This window comes from Theropithecus gelada, chromosome 17, assembly GCF_003255815.1.
Source record: "Theropithecus gelada isolate Dixy chromosome 17, Tgel_1.0, whole genome shotgun sequence".
NCBI lineage: Eukaryota > Metazoa > Chordata > Mammalia > Primates > Cercopithecidae > Theropithecus > Theropithecus gelada.
The window spans coordinates 51971361-51994218 of record NC_037685.1 but is presented as its reverse complement, the minus strand read 5'-3'; the positions used below and the strand labels follow the sequence as shown (position 1 = coordinate 51994218).

Genomic DNA, 22858 nt, shown 5'->3' with positions numbered 1-22858 from the left:
CCTGGCTGCCCGGTCCGGCCGCGCGGGCGGGGACGCGGAAAGGGCGCGGTGCGGGGCGCGGGGCGGCGCAGGGAGGCGCGGGCGGGGGCCGGGCCGGGCGGTCCCGGCCGTGGCGGGGTCCCTGCCCTGGGCCGAGCGGCGCCGGGACGCGGGGCTCACCCTGGCCGAGCGTCGGGCCGGCGTGACGTGCGCGCGGCGCGGTGACGTGGGCGGCGGCGGGCCCGCTCCGCGCAGCGCGCCTGCGCGCCTTTTCGCGCCTTCGGCGCCCTCCTCCTCCTCTTCTGCAGCTCCTCGGTCTCCCGCTCCTCCCGCCAGTGCTGCGCGCCCTGGGAGGGCGGGGAGGGGCCGTGCGCGCGTGTCCGCGTGTGCGCGTGCGCGTGCGGAGATGGAACCGGGGCCTGCGCCGGGACGGGCAGTGAGCGCGCGCGGCGTGCGCTCGGAGGCCAAGGGGCCGCGTTTGTGCGCGTCTGTGACGGTGTGTCTGGAGAGAGAGGTGGCCGGCTGTGTGCAAGAGTGTGTGTGCACATGGGAGAGCGGGGTCGGCTATGTGCACGAGTGTGTGTGCACGTGGGGGAGCGGCGACTGGTGTGTGCACGTAGGGGAGCGAGTAGTGTGCGCACTAGTGTGTGTGCATGTGAGGGGGCGGGGACTGGTGTGTGCACTAGTGTGTGTGCACATGGGGCAGCAGGTGGGGGGCCGGGTGTGTCAGGATGTGTGTGCAGGGAGCAGAGAGTGCCGGCTGTGTGCATGTGTGTAGGGGGGAGCACGGACTAGTGTGTCCAGGAGTGTGTGTGCGAATAGCGGGGCCGGGTGTGTGCTTGAGCTCTCTCTCACAAAGGAGAGACAGCCAGCTGTGTGCGCGCCTGTATGCACGGAGAGAGGGGGCCGCTTGTGTGCACGAGTGTCTGTGCACATAAAGGGCCGACTGTGTGTGGGGCTGTGAATGTATGGAGAGCAGGTGTGTGCACAGACGTGTGTATGTGGACACACGGAAGAGAGAGGTGTGTGTGCGTGCGTGGCACAGAGGCCGCTGCCTCTGCTGGACCCGGTGACCTCCAAGCCCATGCCTGGCCTACGCCCAGATTACCAACAATTCTGGGCGTCCTCGGTGCCCACTGGATGCAGCCTGGCCCGGGACTCGGGAGGGAAAGCAGGGACAGGAAAACTCCAGAAACAGTTTCATTGCATGGTGAGCCTGGTGGTCCCCGAGTCCTGGAGACTTAGTCCACCCTGGATGGCCCCGCCGCTAGGGCCAGGCCCGAGCACCCCAGCCAAGGGCGGGCTAGGCCAGAGAAGAGTCCAAAGTTCAGGGCCACAGCAGGCGGCAGAGGCTGGTGCGCACGGAGCGTAAGTCTAGGAGGACTTGAGGAGCTGACCAAAGGCCTCTCTGCCTGTGCGGGGTATTATTACATGACAGCCCGCTTTGCACATTTTATGCTGATTTTGGCCACTCCTGCCCCTCAGGCAAGGCCGCACGCCCTAAAGTTCTGGTCACCTGGCTTCAACTGCTTATAAATTAGCACCCGTTTCTTCTTTGAAGACTACCAGAAACGCTCACTTTCTGCGAGCTGGTTCACACAAATAGGTACTTAGACAACACTGATGTTCCTCAAATGGCCCTATCTTCCTAGCTCCGTTCCTTCTCTTTCACAGGAATTCTTTATGTGTTCCTAAATTTCAGTATTTGAGCCCTGATGGCAACAGTGACACCCTCCCGGCCTCTGGGGACTTCTCCCTGAGACCTGGGGGCTCCAGTTAGGAGGATACACACGTAGGGTACAAGATTGGAGTCTTAAACGTCTTCCCCACAAATTCAGGATTCTGATAAGCCAACAATGTTTATAACTAATATTATTCAAAGAAATTTCTGCACAAAAATCACTGCACTGAGATACTCTGAACGCGCATGAGGCACTGCAGCAATGAACGCTCACGGGGCTCTGTGTGGCTTAGGAAAAGGGCAAAAAGTTACTCCCTTTTTCCTCTCCATAGCCACATGTTCCACAGAAAGCCTTCATTTCTCTTAACAAAAGTCAACAGAATTCCCTCTAAAATGACCAAATATTTTTAGCCACTGCCTTGTCTTGCAGTCTCTTGATTGGGTTGCTGAAATGCAAACTTCCTAAATAAGCCCATAACCCTAGGAATTTAAGCCATTGGCCTCCCTGTGTCTCCAGAGCCTGGGCTGTTTAGGAGACAAGGTTCTTTTAATGATGCACTCATTCAGGTGTTGACTTGCACCACATGCCAGAGGCGAGGTTCAGCCCTATGGTTGGGGCCAGATACTGTCTTGTTTTGTGCATGTAGCCACCAGATTCAGCTACCGTCCCAAATATTACATGGAAGTGGCCTGTGCTGCGTTTTACTAGAAGTGAACATGTCCTTCCCAGGAAAAGTCTTCATCTCCCAAAAGCTGTGTATGTGTCTGCTCCAGAGTCTCCAGTCATGGTACAAACTCTCCCTGCCAATTCCACACCCCCATTAAACTGTCCTCTTTTTCAGAGAGAGAGAATTTTCTAATCCTGTTTTAATTCTAAATCTGCTGATTACATATCCAGATTGTCTTTTGTTTCCCTCCTCGATGACATTGGTCTTTTCTCCAACCATCTCCTATTTTCTGCCTTCTTCCATCACGATGACAAGAGGCCTTTGGTGGGAGGACAAGCAGGAGGCAGGGACTCATGGAATGTATGGGGAGAGTTAAAAAATAACATTCCGGGATATGGGTAAATGGCATTTTCTTGATCTTTGGTAAAATGTCAATAAAGGCATCTGTAGAAAACTTTGCTCTGTGTATTTGAGTGCATCATAAAACATGGGAAAATCTGTGCACTTTCCCAACCTCCAGGTCTGTCTCGCGTGGCTCTCCTTTGCTCTCACAGATCAATACTCCTAACCCCCCCACCACCCCCAGACACAAAGACATTTTTTTGTGTTTCCTACTCTCCTACTCTCTCCTACTGCATTATTGCTCCTTTTTAAAATTCCCGGTCAAATCCCAAGTTCTCCCTCTTGGAAGGAAGGTCCGTTGTGATCCTGCCACATTAGCATGCTATAATATTATTTCTGTCTTAAAGACTGTCACATTCATTTATAGTCTGAAACCACAGTTCTTTCAAAATCACCCCTTGGATCTGACAAATTCTAGAGGAGCATATCACCAAATTTATAAAAGTCTAATTTACCCTAATTGACCAATTTTGCCTACTTCTTAGACATGTTCCCTTGCTTTGATCTGGAATCTTCTCTGGCTTTTGCGAGGTGCCCCTTGGCACCTCGGCCATTGACTCTGCAGTTCTCCTGAAGTGTCCCTGCCCTGTGGCTTGCTTCACTCTGGCTGAGATAATGTCAGGTGATGTTCTGTGGAGTCCCATGATTTCAGGTTGAAAGATATATGTTCTCCTGGCGTCATCTCCTTTCCCCACAGCACCCATCTGTGGTCAGCCCAAGGTGAAGCCAGCACCAGAAGCCTACAGAATAATTTTGTTTGAGAAATGTGGCCTCACATGCAATTGAGTACCTTTGGGCGTTTTTCTGCTGCCTGCCCACACCTCTTATGGATTCACAGAAGGAACTTAGCGTCCACTGGACACTAATGCTGAGATGATGGGGCGTCACATCACTGTGGATAAGTGATCTTATCCTCCGTGATGTGCAAATTCTTTTAACTGAGAAATAAGTGGATAAAAATATAGTTTGTTAATAAGAAGACAAAACCACAGTTTTGAAACCCTTGCCTTCCCTGCATTCCTCCCTCCCCAAGCATTTCTGAGCTCCTACTAAGTGCCAGACACAACTCTGGGTGCTGATATTATGCCGATAATAAGAGACTGTCCAGAGTCAAACTGGAGAGACAGATGCACCTGCAATTATAATGGATGTGACCTGGTGGGACAAGCTCATGTTCACGATTGGGAAGGGGGCTATGGAAGCACAGAACAATGATTTGTCCCTGCACACAGTCAGCAACACTTCATGGAGAAGGTGACAACTGAGAGACACTATGACCAGCTGAGTATATATACAGGTGTGTCTGAGAGTGTGTGTGTGCACAAACAGAAACAAATCAGTTTGCACTCCAGCCTAGGCGACAGAGCAAGACTCCCTCTCAAAAGGATTAAAAAAAAAAAAAAAAGCAATGCAAGCAAGAACCAAGCAGCCAGTCCAGACAGAACCAGGACGTTGAACAGATGCTAGAATTAGTCTGCACCAGATCTCATCAGAGCCCTGTGCTCCAGACTCACGTCCTGCCTGGGAGCCTTCCAAGGGCTGTGTGTCCTCCAGCCCCTAGTTTTCCCACTCTGGATGGCACCTGCCTCGGCCTCCCAAAATGCTGGGATTATAGGTGCAAACCACTGCACCCAGTCTGATCTGCTAGTATTTTATTGAAGACTTTTGCATTTATGTTCATGAGAGAGATGACTCTGTAGTTTTCTTTTCTTGCAATGTCTTTGTCTAGTTTTCGTATTATGTTAATGCTGGCCTCACAGAATAAATTAAAACATATCCCTCTGCTTTTATCTTCTGGAAGAGACTGTAGAGAAGTGGTATAATTTATTCCTTAAATGTTTAGTAAAATTTACCAGTGAACCTATCTGAGCCTGGTGCTTTCTGTTATTCATTATTGATTCAATTTCTTTAATAGATTTAGGTCTATTCAAATTGTCTCTTTTTGTGTGAGTTTTGGCAGATTGTGTCTTCCAAGGAATTGGTCCATTTCATATAGGATACCAAATTTGCAGGCACAGAGTTGTTCGTCATACGCCTTTATTACCCCTTTAATGTCCATGAGTTCTATATGAAGTCTAATGGCCCCTCTATCATTTTGGATATGAGCAATTTCTGTCTTCTCTGCTTTTTCCTTAGCCTGGCTAGAAGTTTATGGATTTTATTAATCTTTTCAAAAAATCATCTTTTGGTTTTATTGCTTTTTGCTATTGTTTTCTTGTTTTCATTTCATTGGTTTCTGCTCTAATTCTTATTATTTCTTTTCTTCTGCTTACATTGAATTTAATTTCTAGTTCACTAAAGTGGAGACTTAGATCATTGATTTTAGATATTTCTTCTTTTCTAATATATGTAGTCAATGCCATAAGTTCTCCTTTAAGCACTGCTTTTGCTGCACTCCACAAATTTTGATAGTTGTATTTTCATTTTCATTTAGGTCAATGAAAGATTTTTAAATTTCTCTTGAAATTTCTACTTAAGCCTATGTCTTATCTACAAGTATGTTGTTTAATCAACAAGTAGTTTGGGATTTTCCAGTGACAACCCGACTTGAAATTTTATACAGAATACCAACAGATCTAGTAATTCCAAGACCATCTTGAAGAACAATAATGTTGAAGGATTTATACTACCAGATTTCAATGCCACATTAAGATAGTGTGGTGATGGCCTACAGATAAATAAATATAGCTAAAGAGATCAATGACACAGAATAGAAAATCCCAAAATAGACTCACATATTATATTTACTTGATTTTCAACAAAGGCATCAATGCCATTAATGAGAAAATAAAAGTCTTTTCAATAAATGGTGCTGGATCTCATATGGAAAAAAAAGGAACTTTGATCTCTACCTCACACCAAACCCCCCAAATTAAACTGTATGATATTACATTAATTTTAGCTTTATGAAAGCTAAAATTAGATATTTTGAAGAAAACAGGACCTTAGGATAGGCAAAAATTTTTTAAATAGAGCAAAAATAGCACCAAGTATAAAAGAAAAAATGTATAACTTGGACTTTTTTAAGATTTAAAACTCTTGCTCATCAAAAGCAAGTTTAAAAAATATTCACAGACTAGGGAAATATTTACAACACAAATATCTAACAAAGAAATATCCAGAACAATTAAGAACAACTACAAGTTAATAAATAAAAGAAAACTCAGTTATAAGATTGTCAAAAAGCCTTGAGCTATAGTAAAGAAGAAATCCAAATGGCCAAGAAACATGTGAAAATGTTCTCAGCCTCTTTAGTAATCAGAAAAACGCAAATTAAAGGCATAGGCAAATACCATTTCATACCCATCTGAATGGCTAAAAGGCAAGGGATTGACAACATCAAGTGTTGGCAAAGAATGTGACACAAGTGGAGCTGTCATATATTGGTGGTGGGAGTGTTAAATGTTAAAATTCTTTTGAAAAACTGACTAATATTCCCTAATGAAGTCAAACATACAACTACTCCATGGTCCAGCAATTCCACTCCCAGGAATATATCCAAGAGAAATCAATGCATTTGTCTATCAAAAGACATCTTCAGGAGGTTAAAGCAAGAGAATTGCTTGAACCTGGGAAGCAGAGGTTGCAGTGAGCAGCACTATGTGTAACTGTTCCAAACTGGGACCTGTCCCAATGCTCCCTGACAACAGGACAAATTCTGATAGAGTCACACGATGGAATGAACTGTCCACAATTACAGGCAGTAACGGGGTAAAATGCCTCATAAATACTGTTTTGAGCTCTTGCTCAAAGAGTAGCAAGACACAAAACACTACATTTTGTGTGGATCCATTTTTATACAGTCCCAAACAAGCAAAATGAATCTAGTTGGGACAGAGGCTGCTGGTTGGAAGGTGGGAGTGGGAGTGGGAATAAATGGAAAAGAACACAGGGGGTCTTGGGGTGCTGGCGAAGCTGCGTTTCATTGATCTGGGTCTAGGTTAAATAGGTGAATCTAGTGAAAATTCATCAAGCTGTAACTTGTGATATTTGTACCTTTCCATACATATACAATACAGCAATAAAAAGTAAGAAACCAATCCAGAAGAAATCAAACCAATATCCGATTTGACAACAGAACAAAATATGAAATATAAGGAACAACTCTAATGCAAAATGTGTACAACACAATACTATAAAATACAACTGAAAGACAGAAGAAGAACTAAATACATAAAGGTATATGCTGTTCATGGCTCAGAAGAGTCAGTGTTGTTGATGGGCCAATATATATACACATGAAAAGATTCTTGTTCTCATTAATTATTAGGGAGATACAGATCAAGACCACAGTCAGAAATCATTTTATGCCCATATGACAGGCAAACTTTAAGAAGTCGACAATAGCAAATACTGGAAAGGTTGTGGGCCAATGACATTTCTTACACATGACCAGTAAGAGTGTGAGTTGATACAGTCACTTTTGAAAATAATTTGGCACAATCCTATTAGGTTGTATATTTGCACAACCTGCTACCTAACAATTCCACATTCAAGACCTGTCCCAGGGATCATGCTCAGCACCAATGTTTATGCTAACAAAAAGGTGGAAGGCAGCTCAAATGTTCAACTGCAGGACACCAGATAAACAAAGTGAGGCGTATTCCCACAATAGGATAACAAGTGAGAATGAATGAAGTAAAATGTCCCTAATGCCCATATATAATATCATATCCTTCTTATAAAGTTTAAAAACAAAAAGACAAAACTCATGTATGCATAATAAATATATATAAGAAAAGAGACAAGCTAGAAAGGATAACAAGTGTCAAAATCAGAGTAGTTCTTTGGTTACTTTCAGGGGGAAAACTTAGGGAGCTGTGTGTCATCATGTTTTTGGGTAGGGCTGTGGTTACACTAGGATTTGTTATGTTCAATGGACATATAAACCAAGAGATACAACTGGACCATGCATGCAAGAGTGCAGCTGCCACTGAAACAAAGATAAGGATCAACCCTGTCTTCCTACCTGAAAGCAAGCTCTCCTCATTGTTAGTCCTTCCAAATCCTGCCACTTCGAAGGCTCACCTGACCTCCACATGTTGACCTTCGCTTGTATGGCCCCTCCTCTACCACACATCAGCAAACCAGAGAAGTGAAGGGGATCTTAGAGCTACTTTTACTTCTTACTTTATATAATTTTGTTAACAGTGAAAATTATAGGCACTTTTTCCGGCATTTCTCTGTATTTCCATATAAATATATAAAATGAAATCTTAATTTTAAAAATCTAGAGAACATGTTTTAGCACAGAAGTTGCAAACTGGTGGTTTACCCTACTCAGGATTAAAAAGAAAAAAAGCAAAGAATATTGCTAACATTTAAAAATCACAAAATTTTATACAGAAGTCCATATTTCTGGCTTCTTTTTAAAAATCAGACGATCTGGCCAAATGTTTCTGCATTCCTACTTAGCAGCTGCCTGCCAAGACTGAGCGGCACCAAGTTCCCACCCCTCTGATGCCACACTCAGCTCATTCACCTGCCTGGCCACGGCATTTGTTCACTGATTTCTCTTTACCATCTTCCCTTCCTTTACATGATGCGCATGTTTGTCTCTGTGTCCTGACACCAAGGAAGCCTGTTCTTAGTAGCCCAGGGTCATCATCTCCTTGGGCAGATGAGGACTCTAACAAGAACCCAGGAAAATGACCGCACACCCTGGCACAGAGGTTGCCCCAAGTCAGGCTCCAAGTGAGCCATCAGTAGACAGGGCTCCAAGGGTGAGGGCAGGAGGTGACTGAGTTGCTGTCAGGGGCTGTTGGCCTAAAAGAGCTAAGATCTGTCCTGCTGGGAGGCGGGAAAATAAATCCATGATGGAACCAGACCAGATTTCACAGGGAGACACAGGCTGGTGATAGGCACGGCCAGAGGAGATCACTTGACATTTTGGTACAGGCTGAAAAAGAAACAATTCAGGGTTCGGCCTTTTATAGAAAATTATCAAAGCAACGTTTAAAAGAAACGTTCTCACTCAAAACCTGAGACTCACCTTGTCTGAGCTCAAACCACAGTATTTGAGCCTCAGGGGTGGGCAAGAAAACTAGGTCAGGATCAGACAGGGCTGCAGAGTAGGGTGGGGGCCGTGGCAACACCAGGCTGGGCCCAGGCAATTCAGAACGGCCCTGCATGGCGTAACGCCCTCAGGACACTGACCAGAAACCAGACCTCAAAAAGAAAGAAAGTCGCACTCCACAGGGAATTCGGGTTCCCTCTGGCCTGCACCTTTCCCTTCTTTCCGTCTTCTGATTATTGAAGGAGTGAATCACCTACATGAGGCAGGGCTGTGGCTGTGGCTCCAGGCCTCGCTCTCGCCCGCCCCGGCCCCAGACCTAGAACCTCACGCTGGCCTCTGAGCGCCAGGGACTTGCAGGTCCCGCTGCAGGCTCCACCAGTCTCTGCGATGCACAGAGAGAGGAAATGTCCGCGCCAGTTCAGACCAGACAGACTGAGGACAAAACAGGTCCTGCCGACAAGCGCACACGAGGCTCACGCACCACAGGTAGTTTCAGTCAGGCCTGAGCCGCGAAGGGCTGAGCAGTGCGCACCGGAAGGGGCGAGGGCCCTGCCGGAAACCCACACGGACAGAAAGACGTCCTCGAAAGACCAGGATGACCGCAGTGTTGCACGGGAAGACGGCACCCGTGATCTACACTGTCAGAAGCTCTGCCCACCTCCGGGTCTGAGGGGAAAGTATGAGGGGACGGTCTGTGGGTCTGAGGGGAGGGTCAGAGGATCTGAGGGAAGGATCGGAGGGTCTGAGAGGAGGGTCTGAGGATCTGAGGGAAGGATCGGAGGGTCTGAGAGGAGGGTCTCTGGGTCTGAGGGGAGGCTCTGTGTGTCTGAGGGGAGGGTCTGTGGGTCTGAGAGGAGCGTTCCAGGGTCTGAGGGGAGCGTCTGAGGGGAAGGCCTGTGGGTCTCTTGGGAGGGTCTGAGGGAAGGGTCTCAGGGTCTGAGGGGGTCTGAGGGTCTGAGAAGAGAGTCTGAGGGTTTGAGAGGAAGGTTGAGGGTCTGAGGGGAGGGTTTAAGAGTGTGAGGGGAGGCTCTGAGGGTCTGAGGGGAGGGTCTGTGGGTCTGAGAGGAGCATCTGAGGGTCTGAGGGGAGGGTCTCTGAGTTTGAGAGGAGGGTCTGTGGATTTGATAGGCAGCTTTGAGGGGAAGGTCTGAGAGTCTGAGAGGAGGGTGTGAAGGAAGGGTCTGAGGGTTGGAGAGGTGGGTCTGAGGGTGGGAGAGGTGGGTCTGAGGGTCTGAGGGGAGGGTCTGAAGGTCTGAGAGGAGGCTCTGAGGGGAGAGGCTATGGGTCTCTTGGGAGGGTCTCTGGGTCTGAGAAGAGGGTCTAAGGGGAGGATCTGTGGGTTTGAGGGGAGGGTTTGTGTGTCTGAGGGGAGGGTCTGTGCTTCTGAGGGGAGAGTATGTGGGTCTAAGGGGAGGGTCTGGGGGTCTTGAGAAGAGAGTCTGAGGGTCAGAGAGGAGGGTGTTTGGTTCTGAGAGGAGGATTGAGGGTCTGAGGGGAAGGTCTGAGGGTATGCAGGGAGGGTCTGAGGGGAGAGTCTGAGGATCTGAGGAAAGGGTTAGAGGGGAGGGTCTCTGGGTCTGCAGGGAGAGTCTGAGGGTCTGAGGGGAGGGTCTCAGGGTCTGAGGGGAGTGTCTGTATCTCAGGGGGGTTCTGAGGGTCTGATGGGTCTTTATATCTCGGTGGGGGGTCTGAGGGGAGGGTTGCGACAGTCTGAGAAGAATCTGAGGGTCAGAGAGGAGAGTGTTTGGGTCTGAGAGAAGGGTTGAGAGTATGAGGGGAGAGTCTGAGGGTATGAGGGGAGGGGCTGAGAGGAGGGTCTCTGGGTCTGAGGGAAGGGTTTGCAGGTCTGAGAGGAGGATCTGAGGGTCTGAGGAGATAGTCCATGGGTTTAGGGGGAGAATCTATGGGTCTGAAGGAAGGGTCTGAGGGTATGACTAGAGGGTCTGAAGGTCTGAGGGGAGGGTCTGAAGGTCTGAGAAGATGGTCTGAGGGTCTGAGGGGAGGGTCTCTGTGTCTGACAGGGGGATCTGAGAAGAGGGTCTGAGGGTCTGAGGGGAGTGTCTCAGGGTTTGAGAAGAGGTTCTGAAGGTCTGAGGGGAGGGTCTGTTGGTCTGAGTTGAGGGACTGAGGGTCTGAGGGGATGGTATGTGAGTCTGAGGGTAGGGTCTCTGGGTCTGAGAGGAGAGTCTGTGGGTCTGAGAAGAGGGTCTGAGGGTGTGAGAGGAGGGTCTGTGGGTCTGAGGGGAGGGACTATGGGTCTGAGAGGAGGATCTGTGGGTTTGAGGAGCATCTGAGTGTGGAGGGGAGGGTCTCTGGGTCTGAGGGGAGGGTCTTAGGGGAGAGTCTCAGAGGAAGGTCTGTGGGTCTGAGAGGAGGGTCTGACGGGAGGGTCTGAGGGACTTAAAGGAGCGTCTGAGGGTCTGAGGGAAGGATCTGTGGGTCTCTTGGGAGGGTCTGAGAGGAGCATTTGAGTGTCCGAGGGGAAAGTCTGAGGGTATGAGGGGGTGGTTTGAGTGTAGGGTCTGTGAGTCTGAGGGAAGGTTCTGAGGGAAGCATCTGTGGGTCTGTTGAGAGTATCTGTGGGTCTGAGAGAAGGATCTGAGGGGAGGGTCTGTGGGTCCCTTTTGAAGGTCTCTTGGTCTGAAAGGAGGGTCTGAGGGGAGGGTTTGTGGGTCTGAGGAAAGGATCTGTGGGTCTGAGAAGAGGGTCTGAGGGAAGAGTCTGTCTGTCTAGGGGGAGGGTCTGAGGGTCTGAGGAGAGGGTTTGGGGATCCGGGAGGAGGGTCTGAGAGTCTGAGGGGAAGGTCAGAGGAGAGGGTCTGAGGGCCTGTGGGGAGGGTGGGAGTGTCTAAGAGGAGGGTCTGTGGGTCTGAGTGGAATGTCTGTGTGTCTGAGAGGAGGGTCTGTGTGTCTGAGGGGAGGGTCTCAGAGGAGGGTCTGTGGGTCTGAGGGGAAGGTCAGAGGGGAGGGTCTGAGGGTCTGTGAGGAGGGTCAGAGGGTCTAAGAGGAGGGCTTGTGGGTCTGAGGGGAATGTCTGTGTGTCTGAGAGGAAGGTCTGTGCATCTGAGGGGAGGGTCTGTGTGTCTGAGAGGAGGGTCTGTGTGTCTGAGGGGAGGGTCTCAGAGGAGGGTCTATGGATCCGAGAGGAGGGACTGAGGGTCTTAGAGGAGCATCTGAGGGTCTGAGGGTTGGGTCTCTGGGTGTCTTGGGAGGGTCTGAAGGGATGGTTCATGAGTCTGAGGAGAGAGTCTGTGGGTCTGAGGCGAGGGTCTGAGGGTAGGAGAATAGGGTCTGAGCATCTGAGGGGGGGTCTGAGGGGATGGCTTGAGGGTTGGAGAATAGGGTCTGTGGGTTTAAGACGAGAGGTCTGAGTGTCTGCGGCAAGGGTCTGAGAAGAGGTTCTCAGGTTCTTATGGGAAGGTCTGAGGGGAGGGCCTGTGTGTCTGAGGGAAGGGTCTGTGGGTCTAAGGGGAGGGTCTGTGGGTCTGAGAGGAGGGCGAGGGTCTGAGGGGTGAGTCTATGGGTCTGAGAGGAGGGGCGTGGGTCTGAGGGGAGGGTCTGTGTTCTGAGAGTCTCAGGGTCTGAGTGTAGGGTTTGAGGGTCCAATAAAAGGGTCCGAGGGTCTGAGCAGAGAGTCTATGGGTCTGAGGGAAAGTTACGAGGGTATGAGAAGAGGGTCTGAGCATCTGAGGGGAGGGTCTGAGGGTCGGAGAAGAGGGTCTGAGGGTCTGGAGGAAGGGTCTGTAAGTCTGAGGGGAGGATCTGAGAGTGTGAGAAGAGTATCTCAAGGTCTGAGGGGAGGGTCTGAGGGTTTGAGGGGAGGGTCTGTGGGTTTGAGAGGAGGGGTGTGGGTCTGAGGGAGGGTCTGAGGGTCAGAGAAGAGGGTCTGAGGGTCTAAGGTGAGGGTCTCTAGGTGTGAGGGGAAGGTGTGAGGATCTGATGGGAGGGTGTGTGGGTCTGAAAGGAGGGTCCATGGGTCTGAGGGGTGGGACTGTGTGTCTGAGTGGAGCATCTGAGGGGAGGGTCTGAGGGTTTGAGGGGAGCGTCTGTGGGTCTTTGGGTCTGAGTGGATGGTCTTTGGGTCAGAGAAGAGGGTCTAAGGGTCAGAGGCGAGCATTTTAGCATCTGAAGGTAGGGTCTGAGAAAAGTGTCTTAGGTTCTGAAGGGAGGATCTGAGGGAAGGGTCTATGTGTCTGAGGGGAGGGTCTGAGGGTCTGAGGGGAAGGTCTGTGGGTCTGAGGGGAGGGTCTGTGGGTCTGAGGGGAGAGTCTGGGGGTGGGTCTGAGAATAGGGTCTGAGGGTCTGATGGTCTGAGAAGAGGGTCTGAGGGTCTGAGGTGAGGATCTGTGGGTGTGAGGGGAGGGTGTGAGGATCTGATGAGAGGTTGCCTGGGTGTGAAGGGTGGGTTGGTGGTCTGATGGGCGAGTCTGAGGGGAGGGTCTGAGGGTCTGAGAAGAGGGTCTGAGGGTCTGAGGGTCTGAGGCGAGCGTCTTAAGATCTGAGGGGAGGGTCTGAGAAGAGAGTCTCATGTTCTGAGGGGAGGGTCTGTGGGTCTCGGGAAGATCTGAGGGGAGGGTCTAAGGGTCTGAGGGGAGGGTCTGTGGGTCTGAGGGCAGGTTCTGTGGGTCTGAGAGAAAGGTCTGAGGGTCTGGAGGGTGGATCAGTGGGTCTGAGGGGAGGGTATGCAGGTCTGAGAGGAGGGTCTGAGGGGAGAGTCTGTGGGTCGGAGGGGAGGGTCTGATGGTTCTGAGAAGAGGTTCTGAGTGTCTGAGAGGAGGGTCTGTGCATCTCAGGTGAGGGTCTGAGGGGAGGTTCTGTGGGTCTGAGGGGAGGGTCCGAGGGTGTGAGGGGAGGTTCTGAGGGTCTGAGAGGAGGGTCTGAGGGTCTGAGAAGAGGGTCCGTGGGTCCGAGGTGAGGGTCTGAGGGGATGGTCTGTGGATCTGACGGCAGGGTCTCTGGGTCTGAGAGGAGGGTCTGAGGGTCTTAGGGGATTGTCTGTGGGTCTGAGGGTAGTCTCTGGGTCTAACAGGAGGGTTTGTGGGTCTGAAGGAAGGGTCTGAGGGTGTGAGAGGAGGGTCTGTCAGTCTGAGATGAGAGACTGTGGGTCTGAGAGGAGGGTCTGTGGGTCTGAGAAGAGCATCTGAGGGTCTAAGATGAGTGTCTGTGAGTCTGAGGGGAGGATCTGTGGTTCTCAGAGGAAAGTCTGAGGGGAAGGTCTGTGGGTCTGAGAAGAGGGTCTGAGGGGAGGATCTGAGGGGTGGTTCTGTGGATCTGTTGGGAGGGTCTGTGGGTCTGAGAGGAGGGTCTGAGGGGATTGTCTATGGGTCTATTGGGAGGGTCTCTTCGTCTGAGGGGACGGTCTGAGGCTCTGAGGGGAGGGTCTGTGGGTCTGAGGGGAGGGTCTGTGGGTCTGACGGGAGGGTCTGAGGGTCTGAGGTGAGGGTCTGTGGGTCTGAGAGGAGGGTCTGAGAACTGATGGGACGGTCTGAGGGTCTAAGAGGAGAGTCTGATAGAAAGGTCTGTGAGTATGAAGGGAGGATCTGAGGATAGTCTGAGGGGAGGCTCTGCGGGTCTGAGGGGAGCATCTGAAGGGAGAGGAGGATTTGAAGGGAGGGGAAGGTCTCTGGATCTATGGGAAGTGTCCGTGGGTTGGGGAAGGTCTGTGGGTCTGAGGGAAGGGTCTGAAGTTAGGGGATGGTTTGTGGGTCTGTGGGAAAGGTCTGTGGGGTGGGGAGATTATGGGTCTGAGGGGAGGGTCTATGAGTCTGTGGGAAGGGTCTGTGGGTCTGAGGGGACTGCTTTGGGTCTGTGGATCCGTGGGAGGGGTGTGTGGGAAGTGTCTCTCGGTCTGTGGAAAGGGTCTGTGGGGCTGAGGGGAGGGGCTGAGGGGAATACTTGTGGGTCTGTGTGGATGATCTGAGGGGTGAGTCTCTCAGGCTCTGAGTTAACTGCAGACATAGTAAGTGCTGCGGAGGAGGTGTTAGGAGCTACAAAAATGCCACAGAGAGAAACCTGGCAATGTTGTTGTCAGGAGAGTTGATCCAAGGAAGTGTTGTGGGTTTAAGATCTCAGGGATGAGTGGAGAGAGACAGCTGGGGTCGTGCAGACTGGAGGGAATTGGCAAGAAGGTCTTTAAGTCTGATGGAGGACTCTGAAATTTATCTTCAGAGGGAGTGAGAGCTGAGAAAGAGTTTGAGGTGAGTGGATAGCTCTTTGTTGTTGTTGTTTTTAACTTTTTGTTTTGAATGAATTTGAGACTTACTAAAAAGTTGCAGAAATAGTACCCAGAGTTCCCACATAATCCTCTCCGGTTTCCCTCATATCCATGTCTGGCATGGCCATGACACAGATACTAAACCCAGCACCCAGTGTGACACTGTAGCCCATGCCTGTAATCCCACAATTTTGGGAGGGCAAGACAGGAGGATCGCTTGAGCCCAGGAGTTCAAGACCAGCCTGGGCAACACAATGAGGTCTCATCTCTACAAAAAATAAAATCAAATTACCCGGGCGTGGTGGTGTGCACCTGTGGTCCCAGCTATTTGAGTGAGGAGGATTGCTTGAGCCCAGGAGTTGGAGGCTGCAGTGAGTCATGATTGTGCCGCTGCACTCCAGCCTGGGTGACAGAGCTAGACCCTATGTCAGCCCTAACCATCCTTGTCGTGGGGCCTGGGCATGGATTTTGCTGGCTCGTGTTCTCAGGACTGTAATGAAGTCCAGTCCATTTGGCAAGCATCCTGTGGAGGTAAGGCTGTCTCTCAGTGGCTCCTGAGCTGATGTGTCCAACTACAGGTCCAGGTGGTGTCAGCTGAGTCTCCTGGTCAAATCACCGTCCTTCCTCTGTAGTGGATACTTGTCCTGGAGACACTGGGAGACCAAATCCTGATTCTCCTGGAACTTCTCTGATTTTGGCATCCATGGGGGTCTTATCGGCAGCAATCAGTTCCATGGACTTTGCCTCATGGGGATTTTCTGTTTCCCCCTTTCCTCAGGCATTTATCCATCAAGGTTTTCCTGCAGGGAAGAGCAGTTGGTCCCTCTTCCGTTTGCCTGTTGACACGGTCAATGACAACAGCGCGTGAACTTGCATGCATTTATGTTGTTCTATAGTTTGCAATCAGCACGGCCATTGTGCATTTTGTTGCTCATACCACCCATGGTTGGCCCCTATGTCATCTCAGGGAATGACATTGACAGATTTACAGTTTAAAGCCCCTGCTTGCAGTGTGGGAGTGGGGTGTAACTGGGCAGGGTTGGATGCAGTGAGATAAGGCCCAGATTTGTTCCCACGGTAACAATGTCATCTCAGTGGACTAATGACGAGCTGTGAGCTTCCTCATTATTCAAAGCCCTTCTTCACTGACCTAGCCCTGGGTGGAATGCAGGTTTAAAAAGCCTAATGTGGTACATGTTTGGGTCCCTCCAATGTTCTAGAAACAAAACCTATTTTCCTTGAGACTTGCTTTCTTGTATTTGCCTAAAGACAACCCACACCTCTCAGCATGGCAATCCCAGAAGCAGGTCACTGGACATTTGGAGCAGGTGACTGGGATTTCAAGGTGCAGACTTGGTCCACCCGCTGGCTTTCAAGAGTGAGGAGAGTGGTGCCGCCTTCTAACTGCTTTTTAACAGGATTCTGTTTGCAGTGCCATAAACAAAGCGAGCCTCTGGGAGGCAGCAGAGACCTTGGAGGGGAGGTGCATTTGGCAGCCGGAGCTCATTGTGGGACTACCTGCAGGCATGCGGAGCATCTTTGCCTTGTGGAGCCTGGCACCAGGACTGCCGGGAGGGAAAGGGGCTCAGCTCCCACACCCGGGGAACCTATGCCACACCGGGGCCCTCACCAGCCTCACTGCCAGTATTTCTGGGACCACTCCCCAGATTACTTGTCCTGGGGTCTGCTCAGGCAAGGGAAGCAGAGCAGCCCTACAACCCCTCTGCAAACACACACATGGTCTCACCACAAACAGAGTAGAACCACACCACATGGATTCTGCATACCACCACACTGGGGCCCTGGATGTTTCCCCCTCATCCACCTTGTTTTGAATGTAGAACGAAGTTTCTTCTAACAGTTCCAGGCAGGTTGGCATATCAAATCCATCCAAACCTAGTCTGCCTGTCCTCAGATCCCCTCTGCACCACAACGCTCAGGCAGTATGATCACCACTTACTTGCCAGAGGCCCTCACAGCTGGGCCTTCACCTGCGACCTGGGTTCCACACACTGCTTTACCTGCATGAAGCTTGGGGGGCAGAATTGGCCAACAAGAGATGCAGCCACATGGGAGTGGCCTGGGCCTCCTGGAAAGCCTTTGGACATTGTGTGGACTGTAGAGAAGTTCCTGGGGCCCAGTGCCAGTGTTGCTCATGCTTGGGCACCTCTCCTGCCGCATCATCCCTGGCAGTGACGTCCACCGGCTCTCAGCCCAGATGGGGAGACCATCGGTCTTTATTCCTGAGTAAATCTCAGTCTGCTTCCACCTGCTAGTGGGGATTCTGTGGTCTGCAACTGAGCTTCTAAAACCGAGGGCAGGATAGGAGGGACGTGAAGTGGGCATTACATGGTGGGTACTTGACACTCCTTCCTGGTTGTGTGACCATGAACCAGTGACAGCCTGAGCAGAGAGAGCCGTGATGAAGCTTGTTGCTGTATCGTGCCTGGGCCCCAGCCTTGCAGCTCCAGGTGTGGAACCCTTCCAGAAACAAACTCTTCTCTCCCACTCTGGACAGGCCCTGTCCATGTAGGAGGCTCTCACTGCCATTCACACACCTTGACCCTTCACTCCCCTTGTGAGACTCAGAGCAGCCCTTCTGAGAACAAAGAGCAGTGAACATCTCTGGAGCCACCAAATTCCCCTCGAGTGAGAAACAGACTCCAGAATGCAGGTTTTCAGGATGTGAACCCCGGCCCAGAGCCTTACCCATGGATGATGTGCCCATGCAGTCCCCAGGGTGCCTTTGACCTCTTATTCTGTAGCTTCACATATCAATTAAAGTGTTGAGGGAAGATGGCAATGACCAACACCAGCTCAAAGCTGTCCATCAATACAGTGAAGAAAACAGCCTCTGAAGTCAGCTTTCAGTGTGTGAAGGGCAGGCTGCCCTATTACAGGGCTCTCTCTGTGAATGTCACTGTCCCGTTGATCAGCCTTGAGTAAACAACTGGACCTCCATGGCTACCATTTCCTCCCTTGCAAACCATCATGCTAGTCAGCCCCAGCACCCAGGACTGACTCAGAAGGCCATGTCTTGGTGAGCAGCGGGATCTTGGCTGCAGTTCAGCTGGGTAGGAAGTGCCCTTTGGCTTCTGCAGCAGAGCTCACTTTCTGTACACCACCCACTCACAGGCCCGTGGGACCTGTCTATCTGTCCTTGGGCTGTCTCCTTGTGCCCGGGATGTGGCAGCAGTGGCCAGCATCCTGAGCCCCTACCCTCTGTGAGGCTACCGCGTCCTGGCTGCTGGGTCCTCCTCTCACCCTCCCGTCCCAAAACTGAAGTTTGAGAAGCTTTGTCAGCCCCTCCCAGCTTTTGCCTACATTGCATGCCTGCCTCCCCTTTCACCCTCTCAGCTGAGTCTGCAAATGTTCCTGCTACTTAGGCTTTTGTAAAACAAACACCAGGAACACAGGGAACTCGGTTTTTCCTGGGGCTGGGGCTGCCAAGAACGCACCCTGAGATGCTGGGGGAGGAAATGCCCATCTCAAAACCTGCGCAACCCTGTCCAGACCTGCACATGTTCAGGGGGTGCAAGCCGACACTGACATCCGAAGTGAGCATGGGCTTAGAGAGAAAGCCCCCCAGAAATGTGCTCTTTTCCCACAGGGTGCAGGTGACACCTGCTCGGACACATCGGTTTGTGGACACATTGGCTCGTAGGCATGTCTCACCCCAGACCACTGAAACAGCAGAGACACTTCAGTGATACAATGATCTCCCTTTAATAATCTTTAAATTTGAAATAGTGACGCTCCCCTTCCCCCCCCCCTTTTTTTTTTTTTTGAGATGGAGTCTTGCTCTGTCTCCCAGGCTGGAGTACACTGCCACAATCTCGACTCACTGCACCCTCTGTCTCCCAGGTTCAAGCCATTCTCCTGCTTCAAGCTCCCGAGCAGCTGTGACTACTGGTGCGTGCCACCACGCCCAGCCAATTTTTTGTATTTTTAGTAGAGATGGGTTTTCACCATGTTAGCCAGGATGGTCTCGCTCTCCTGACCTCGTGATCCGCCTACCTTGGCCTCCCAGAGTGCTGGGATTACAGGTGTGAGCCACCACGCCTGCCAGTGATGTCCTTTTTTTGTAATCTTTCACATAGACAACAGCTACATGTATCCTTGTTCAATTATTTCCTCACAGCCCCTCGTACCTCCCCTTGCCTCTAGTTCTTGGGTCTGTTTCTCTGGACCACACTTCATCTTATTCATAGATCATGGAATAATCTGGTTAGATTGTGAAAGGAAAGACTCCAGTTACACACCCATGGAAAGAGAGCCACAGCCTCATCCCCTCCCTCGAGAGCACCCCCAGCCCTGGGTTCTCAGGACTTCATTTCACAGTCCTCTGGTCACTGACCATGCTGGGCAGCCTCAGTTTCCTGCCCCTGCCATTTGGGCCCTCTTTCCTCAGTGACATTACACCCGGTGGCTTCAGACTTTCTTGACTACCTCAGTGAGAAGCTACTTTATGCATCATCAGCATACACAAACACACACAAGTGGGAAGTAGGTGTAAAATGGAACCAAAGTCTTCATGAGACGGTGCACCCTCACCATCTATTCTGTTCCACTTCCCTTTCTAATGGCAGTCATAATCTTCCAAATTGAATTTGCTCTCCACTGATAGGTTGCTGTTTGAGAAACAAGCCTCTAAACCATCCTTCAAGGGATCACAGCACAACAACCACTCCCAACTCTGTTCCTTGGGCCCCTCCTCTGAGTGCCATTATTCTCACTGCCTGGATTCAGTCAGTCAGTCAATCAACAAACATGTAATGAGGGACAACTGTGCAGATCCATGCTCTTCATGACAGGGTTCCAGGCCAGCAGCAACAGCAATGCCTGGTTGTCCATTGTGTGCCTAGGGTCCCTCACATGGGAAACTTGCTTGCAGTGGCAGATGCCCTGAGGCTCATGTCTGACCCATGTCCAGGATTCGCCAGCCTGACCATTGCCCTGGGGTTGTGAGCCCACTCTTGTGTTCCTTTCGCCCACTGGGAACCAGGGAAACAGCCTGGGCAACCCCTAGTTCTTCTAGTGGAAGGTGCAAATTCAACTCAGCCCCCACACATGCAGAGCTGCACACACACCACACACACACCTACATGTCTGCATCTGCATACATACACCTACCAAGACTCACACACGGGACATTATACCTGGACACATGCCTACATACCTGCACACGCCCATGTACACACACCTACACCCCCCATCTACACACACCTGTGCACACCCACGCACACAACCCCACCCACATGAGGGACATTACACCTGCACACACACCTATATACCTGGACACACCTTTGCAAACACACTTGCACACACCCACGCATGCAAACACCTATGCATGTGCACCTACACATACACCCCTCCACACATCTGCACACACATATCCCACACACCTTTGCACACATGCCCATCTGTAGACACACACCTACACACATCTGCACACACCCACCTGTGCTCACACGTCCACCCATGCACACCTGCACACACCTACACACCTGTGCACACACATCTGTACATACACCTGCCCATACCTGTGCACACACACCTGCACATACACACACCTGTGTAGGTGGAGGACCAGTGCTTTTGTTTCCTGGAGAGCTCCCTTCCTTAGGCCCCTCCAAGCTGACCAGCTGCTCTCTACCCAGGTGGGCAGCTCTTGTCCCAGAACTCTCCTTGGAATCCCCTCAGGGTGGTGCTGTGTGTGCTGGACCCCAGGTCATCTGTCTTGGTTTTGAACCATTTTCCACAGCAGCTTCCAGAGGAGGGGCTTGTGACTCTGAAGACATCTTTATTATGCTCTTCATGGCTCATTCTCCAGGTATCGGATCCTAGGTGGAATTCATTTTCCTTGGGAATCTCAACAGCTTCACTCTACTGCTTTCGTGTTGTTGAGAAGCCCAAGGCCTTTTTATCTCTGTCCCTTTGCCTGAGAGCTGATTTTGTTTCTTTCTGAAAGCTATTTAGAACTTTATTCAGTGTTCTGAAATTTTGTGATGATGTGGTTTGTAAGGGACTTCTTTCATTTACTGTGTGGGTGGGTATCTGTGGCGCCCATATGACCGAGACAAAGAAATGGAAAATGGCAGGGAAAATGTAAGAAAATTAGAGGATCAAACCAGGCTGTCCAAAAGAGGGTCCAGAAAAAGAGAACCAAAGACACCAGGGACAGAGCTGCCAGAAGCAACCTGGGAAAGTCCCCAGGTCTTAGGAGCATTGGCCAAGCTCCTAGGTTCCACTGTCTCGTCCATCTCTCCCAAGTGTTTTTATTTTGGTAATCCTTTTTTTTTTTGTTTTCATTTCAAAGAGATTTTTTCTTGATTATTTATTTTTCATGGTATTCTGTTTTTATTTTATGGATATACTATCTTTTCATACATCCCTGACAGTGTATTAATGATAAGTTTTTATTTATTTATCGTTTTTTCTTGGAGACAGACTCTCGTTTTGTTGCCCAGACTGGATACAACTTACTTCAAAATGCTTTAATTTATACTACTGCAATCCATAATTTATATGTGCAATACATAATTATACCTGGCATTTTTACCTTCTCTATCTCAAGTATTTTGATCAAATTGTTAGGCTCTTAAAGCTGACACTTATAGGAAAACCCTGGCTTAAAGTACTTGCTATGTTGTACACAATAAATATGTTGAATTTTATCTGTCAATTAAAAAAATTCATGCAATTGAAAAAGCCTAATAAGGTACCTGCTACGGTTCAAATGCTTCTGTCCCTTCGATGTGCAGTGCAAGCGTTGGGAGGTGAGGCCTGAAGGGAGGTGTTTAGGTCAATCTGCCCTTGTGAATCAGTGCTGCCACACAAAGGGGCCCAGGGAGTGGGTTCGCTCTCCTGGTCTTCCACCATGTTAGCACCCAGCATTCCAGGCGCCATCCTGGAAGCAGAGAGCAGCCCTGACCTGCCAGCACCTCCATCTTGTTGTCCCCAGACTTCAGAATTTCAAGAAATAAGTTTGTTTTCTTTACAAATGACCCAGTTTCAGGCATTCTATTACAGCAGCACAAAACAGATGGGCACGATGCCCCTTAGGGAAGTCCTTGTGAGGCTCAGATCCTCACCTGTGCGGTTTCCTAAAATGGGGCACATAATCACCAAAATAGACGTTTAAATATCAAAAGTTATAACTTATCAATTAACACTGCATTAATTTGGTGTGTTGGAGAATAGCATGTTAATCTAGAAATCATCTTAGTAAAAAAAAATTGGCTGAAATTTCGTGTAAAGATTAACTCAACACAAAAAATTAATAAAAAGATTTTAATAAATTTCAATTAATTATACCCTGATCATAAATTATCTTTATTAAAGAATACATATTCTTGCGATTTAAAACCAAATAAATTTAATTGACATAACTAATAGAAATTGACATGAAATTATTTCATTTAAAATAGTTACAATAAAAGGCAAACGGACATCCATATTTGCCTCATTTTAGAAAACATAGGCTTTAAGAATCAAAAGTAAGCTTCCAAGCTCACTGCTAGGATTACAACTTCACATTACAGAAATGTTTAATAACAAATATTTGACCAATAGATTATAATTCTGAAGTTGTACATTTTTTTTTTGTTTGTTTGAGACGGTGTCTTGCTCTGTCGCCCAGGCTGGAGTGCAGTGGTGCGAACTCAGCTCACTGCAAGCTCCGCCTCCCGGGTTCACACCATTCTCCTGCCTCAGCCTCCGGAGTACTGGGACAACAGGCACCCGCCACCATGCCTGACTAATTTTTGTATTTTTAGTAGAGACAGGGTTTCACCATGTTAGCCAGGATGGTCTCGATCTCCTGACCTCGTGATTCACCCGCCTCGGCCTCCCAAAGTGCTGGGATTACAGGCGTGAGCCACCACGCCCAGCCAGAAG

The 22858-nt window shown here is 49.8% G+C and overlaps 1 protein-coding gene across 1 annotated transcript in view; it reads right to left on the bottom strand.

Moving 5' to 3' along the window:
* TFDP1 (transcription factor Dp-1) overlaps positions 1–320 on the bottom strand; it is a 56957-nt gene extending 56637 nt beyond the window's left edge. The window contains exon 1 of the mRNA XM_025364435.1: positions 160–320. The gene's annotated coding sequence lies outside the window, so the exon portion shown is untranslated. The remainder of the gene's footprint in view (positions 1–159) is intronic.
* Positions 321–22858: the final 22538 nt, after the last annotated feature.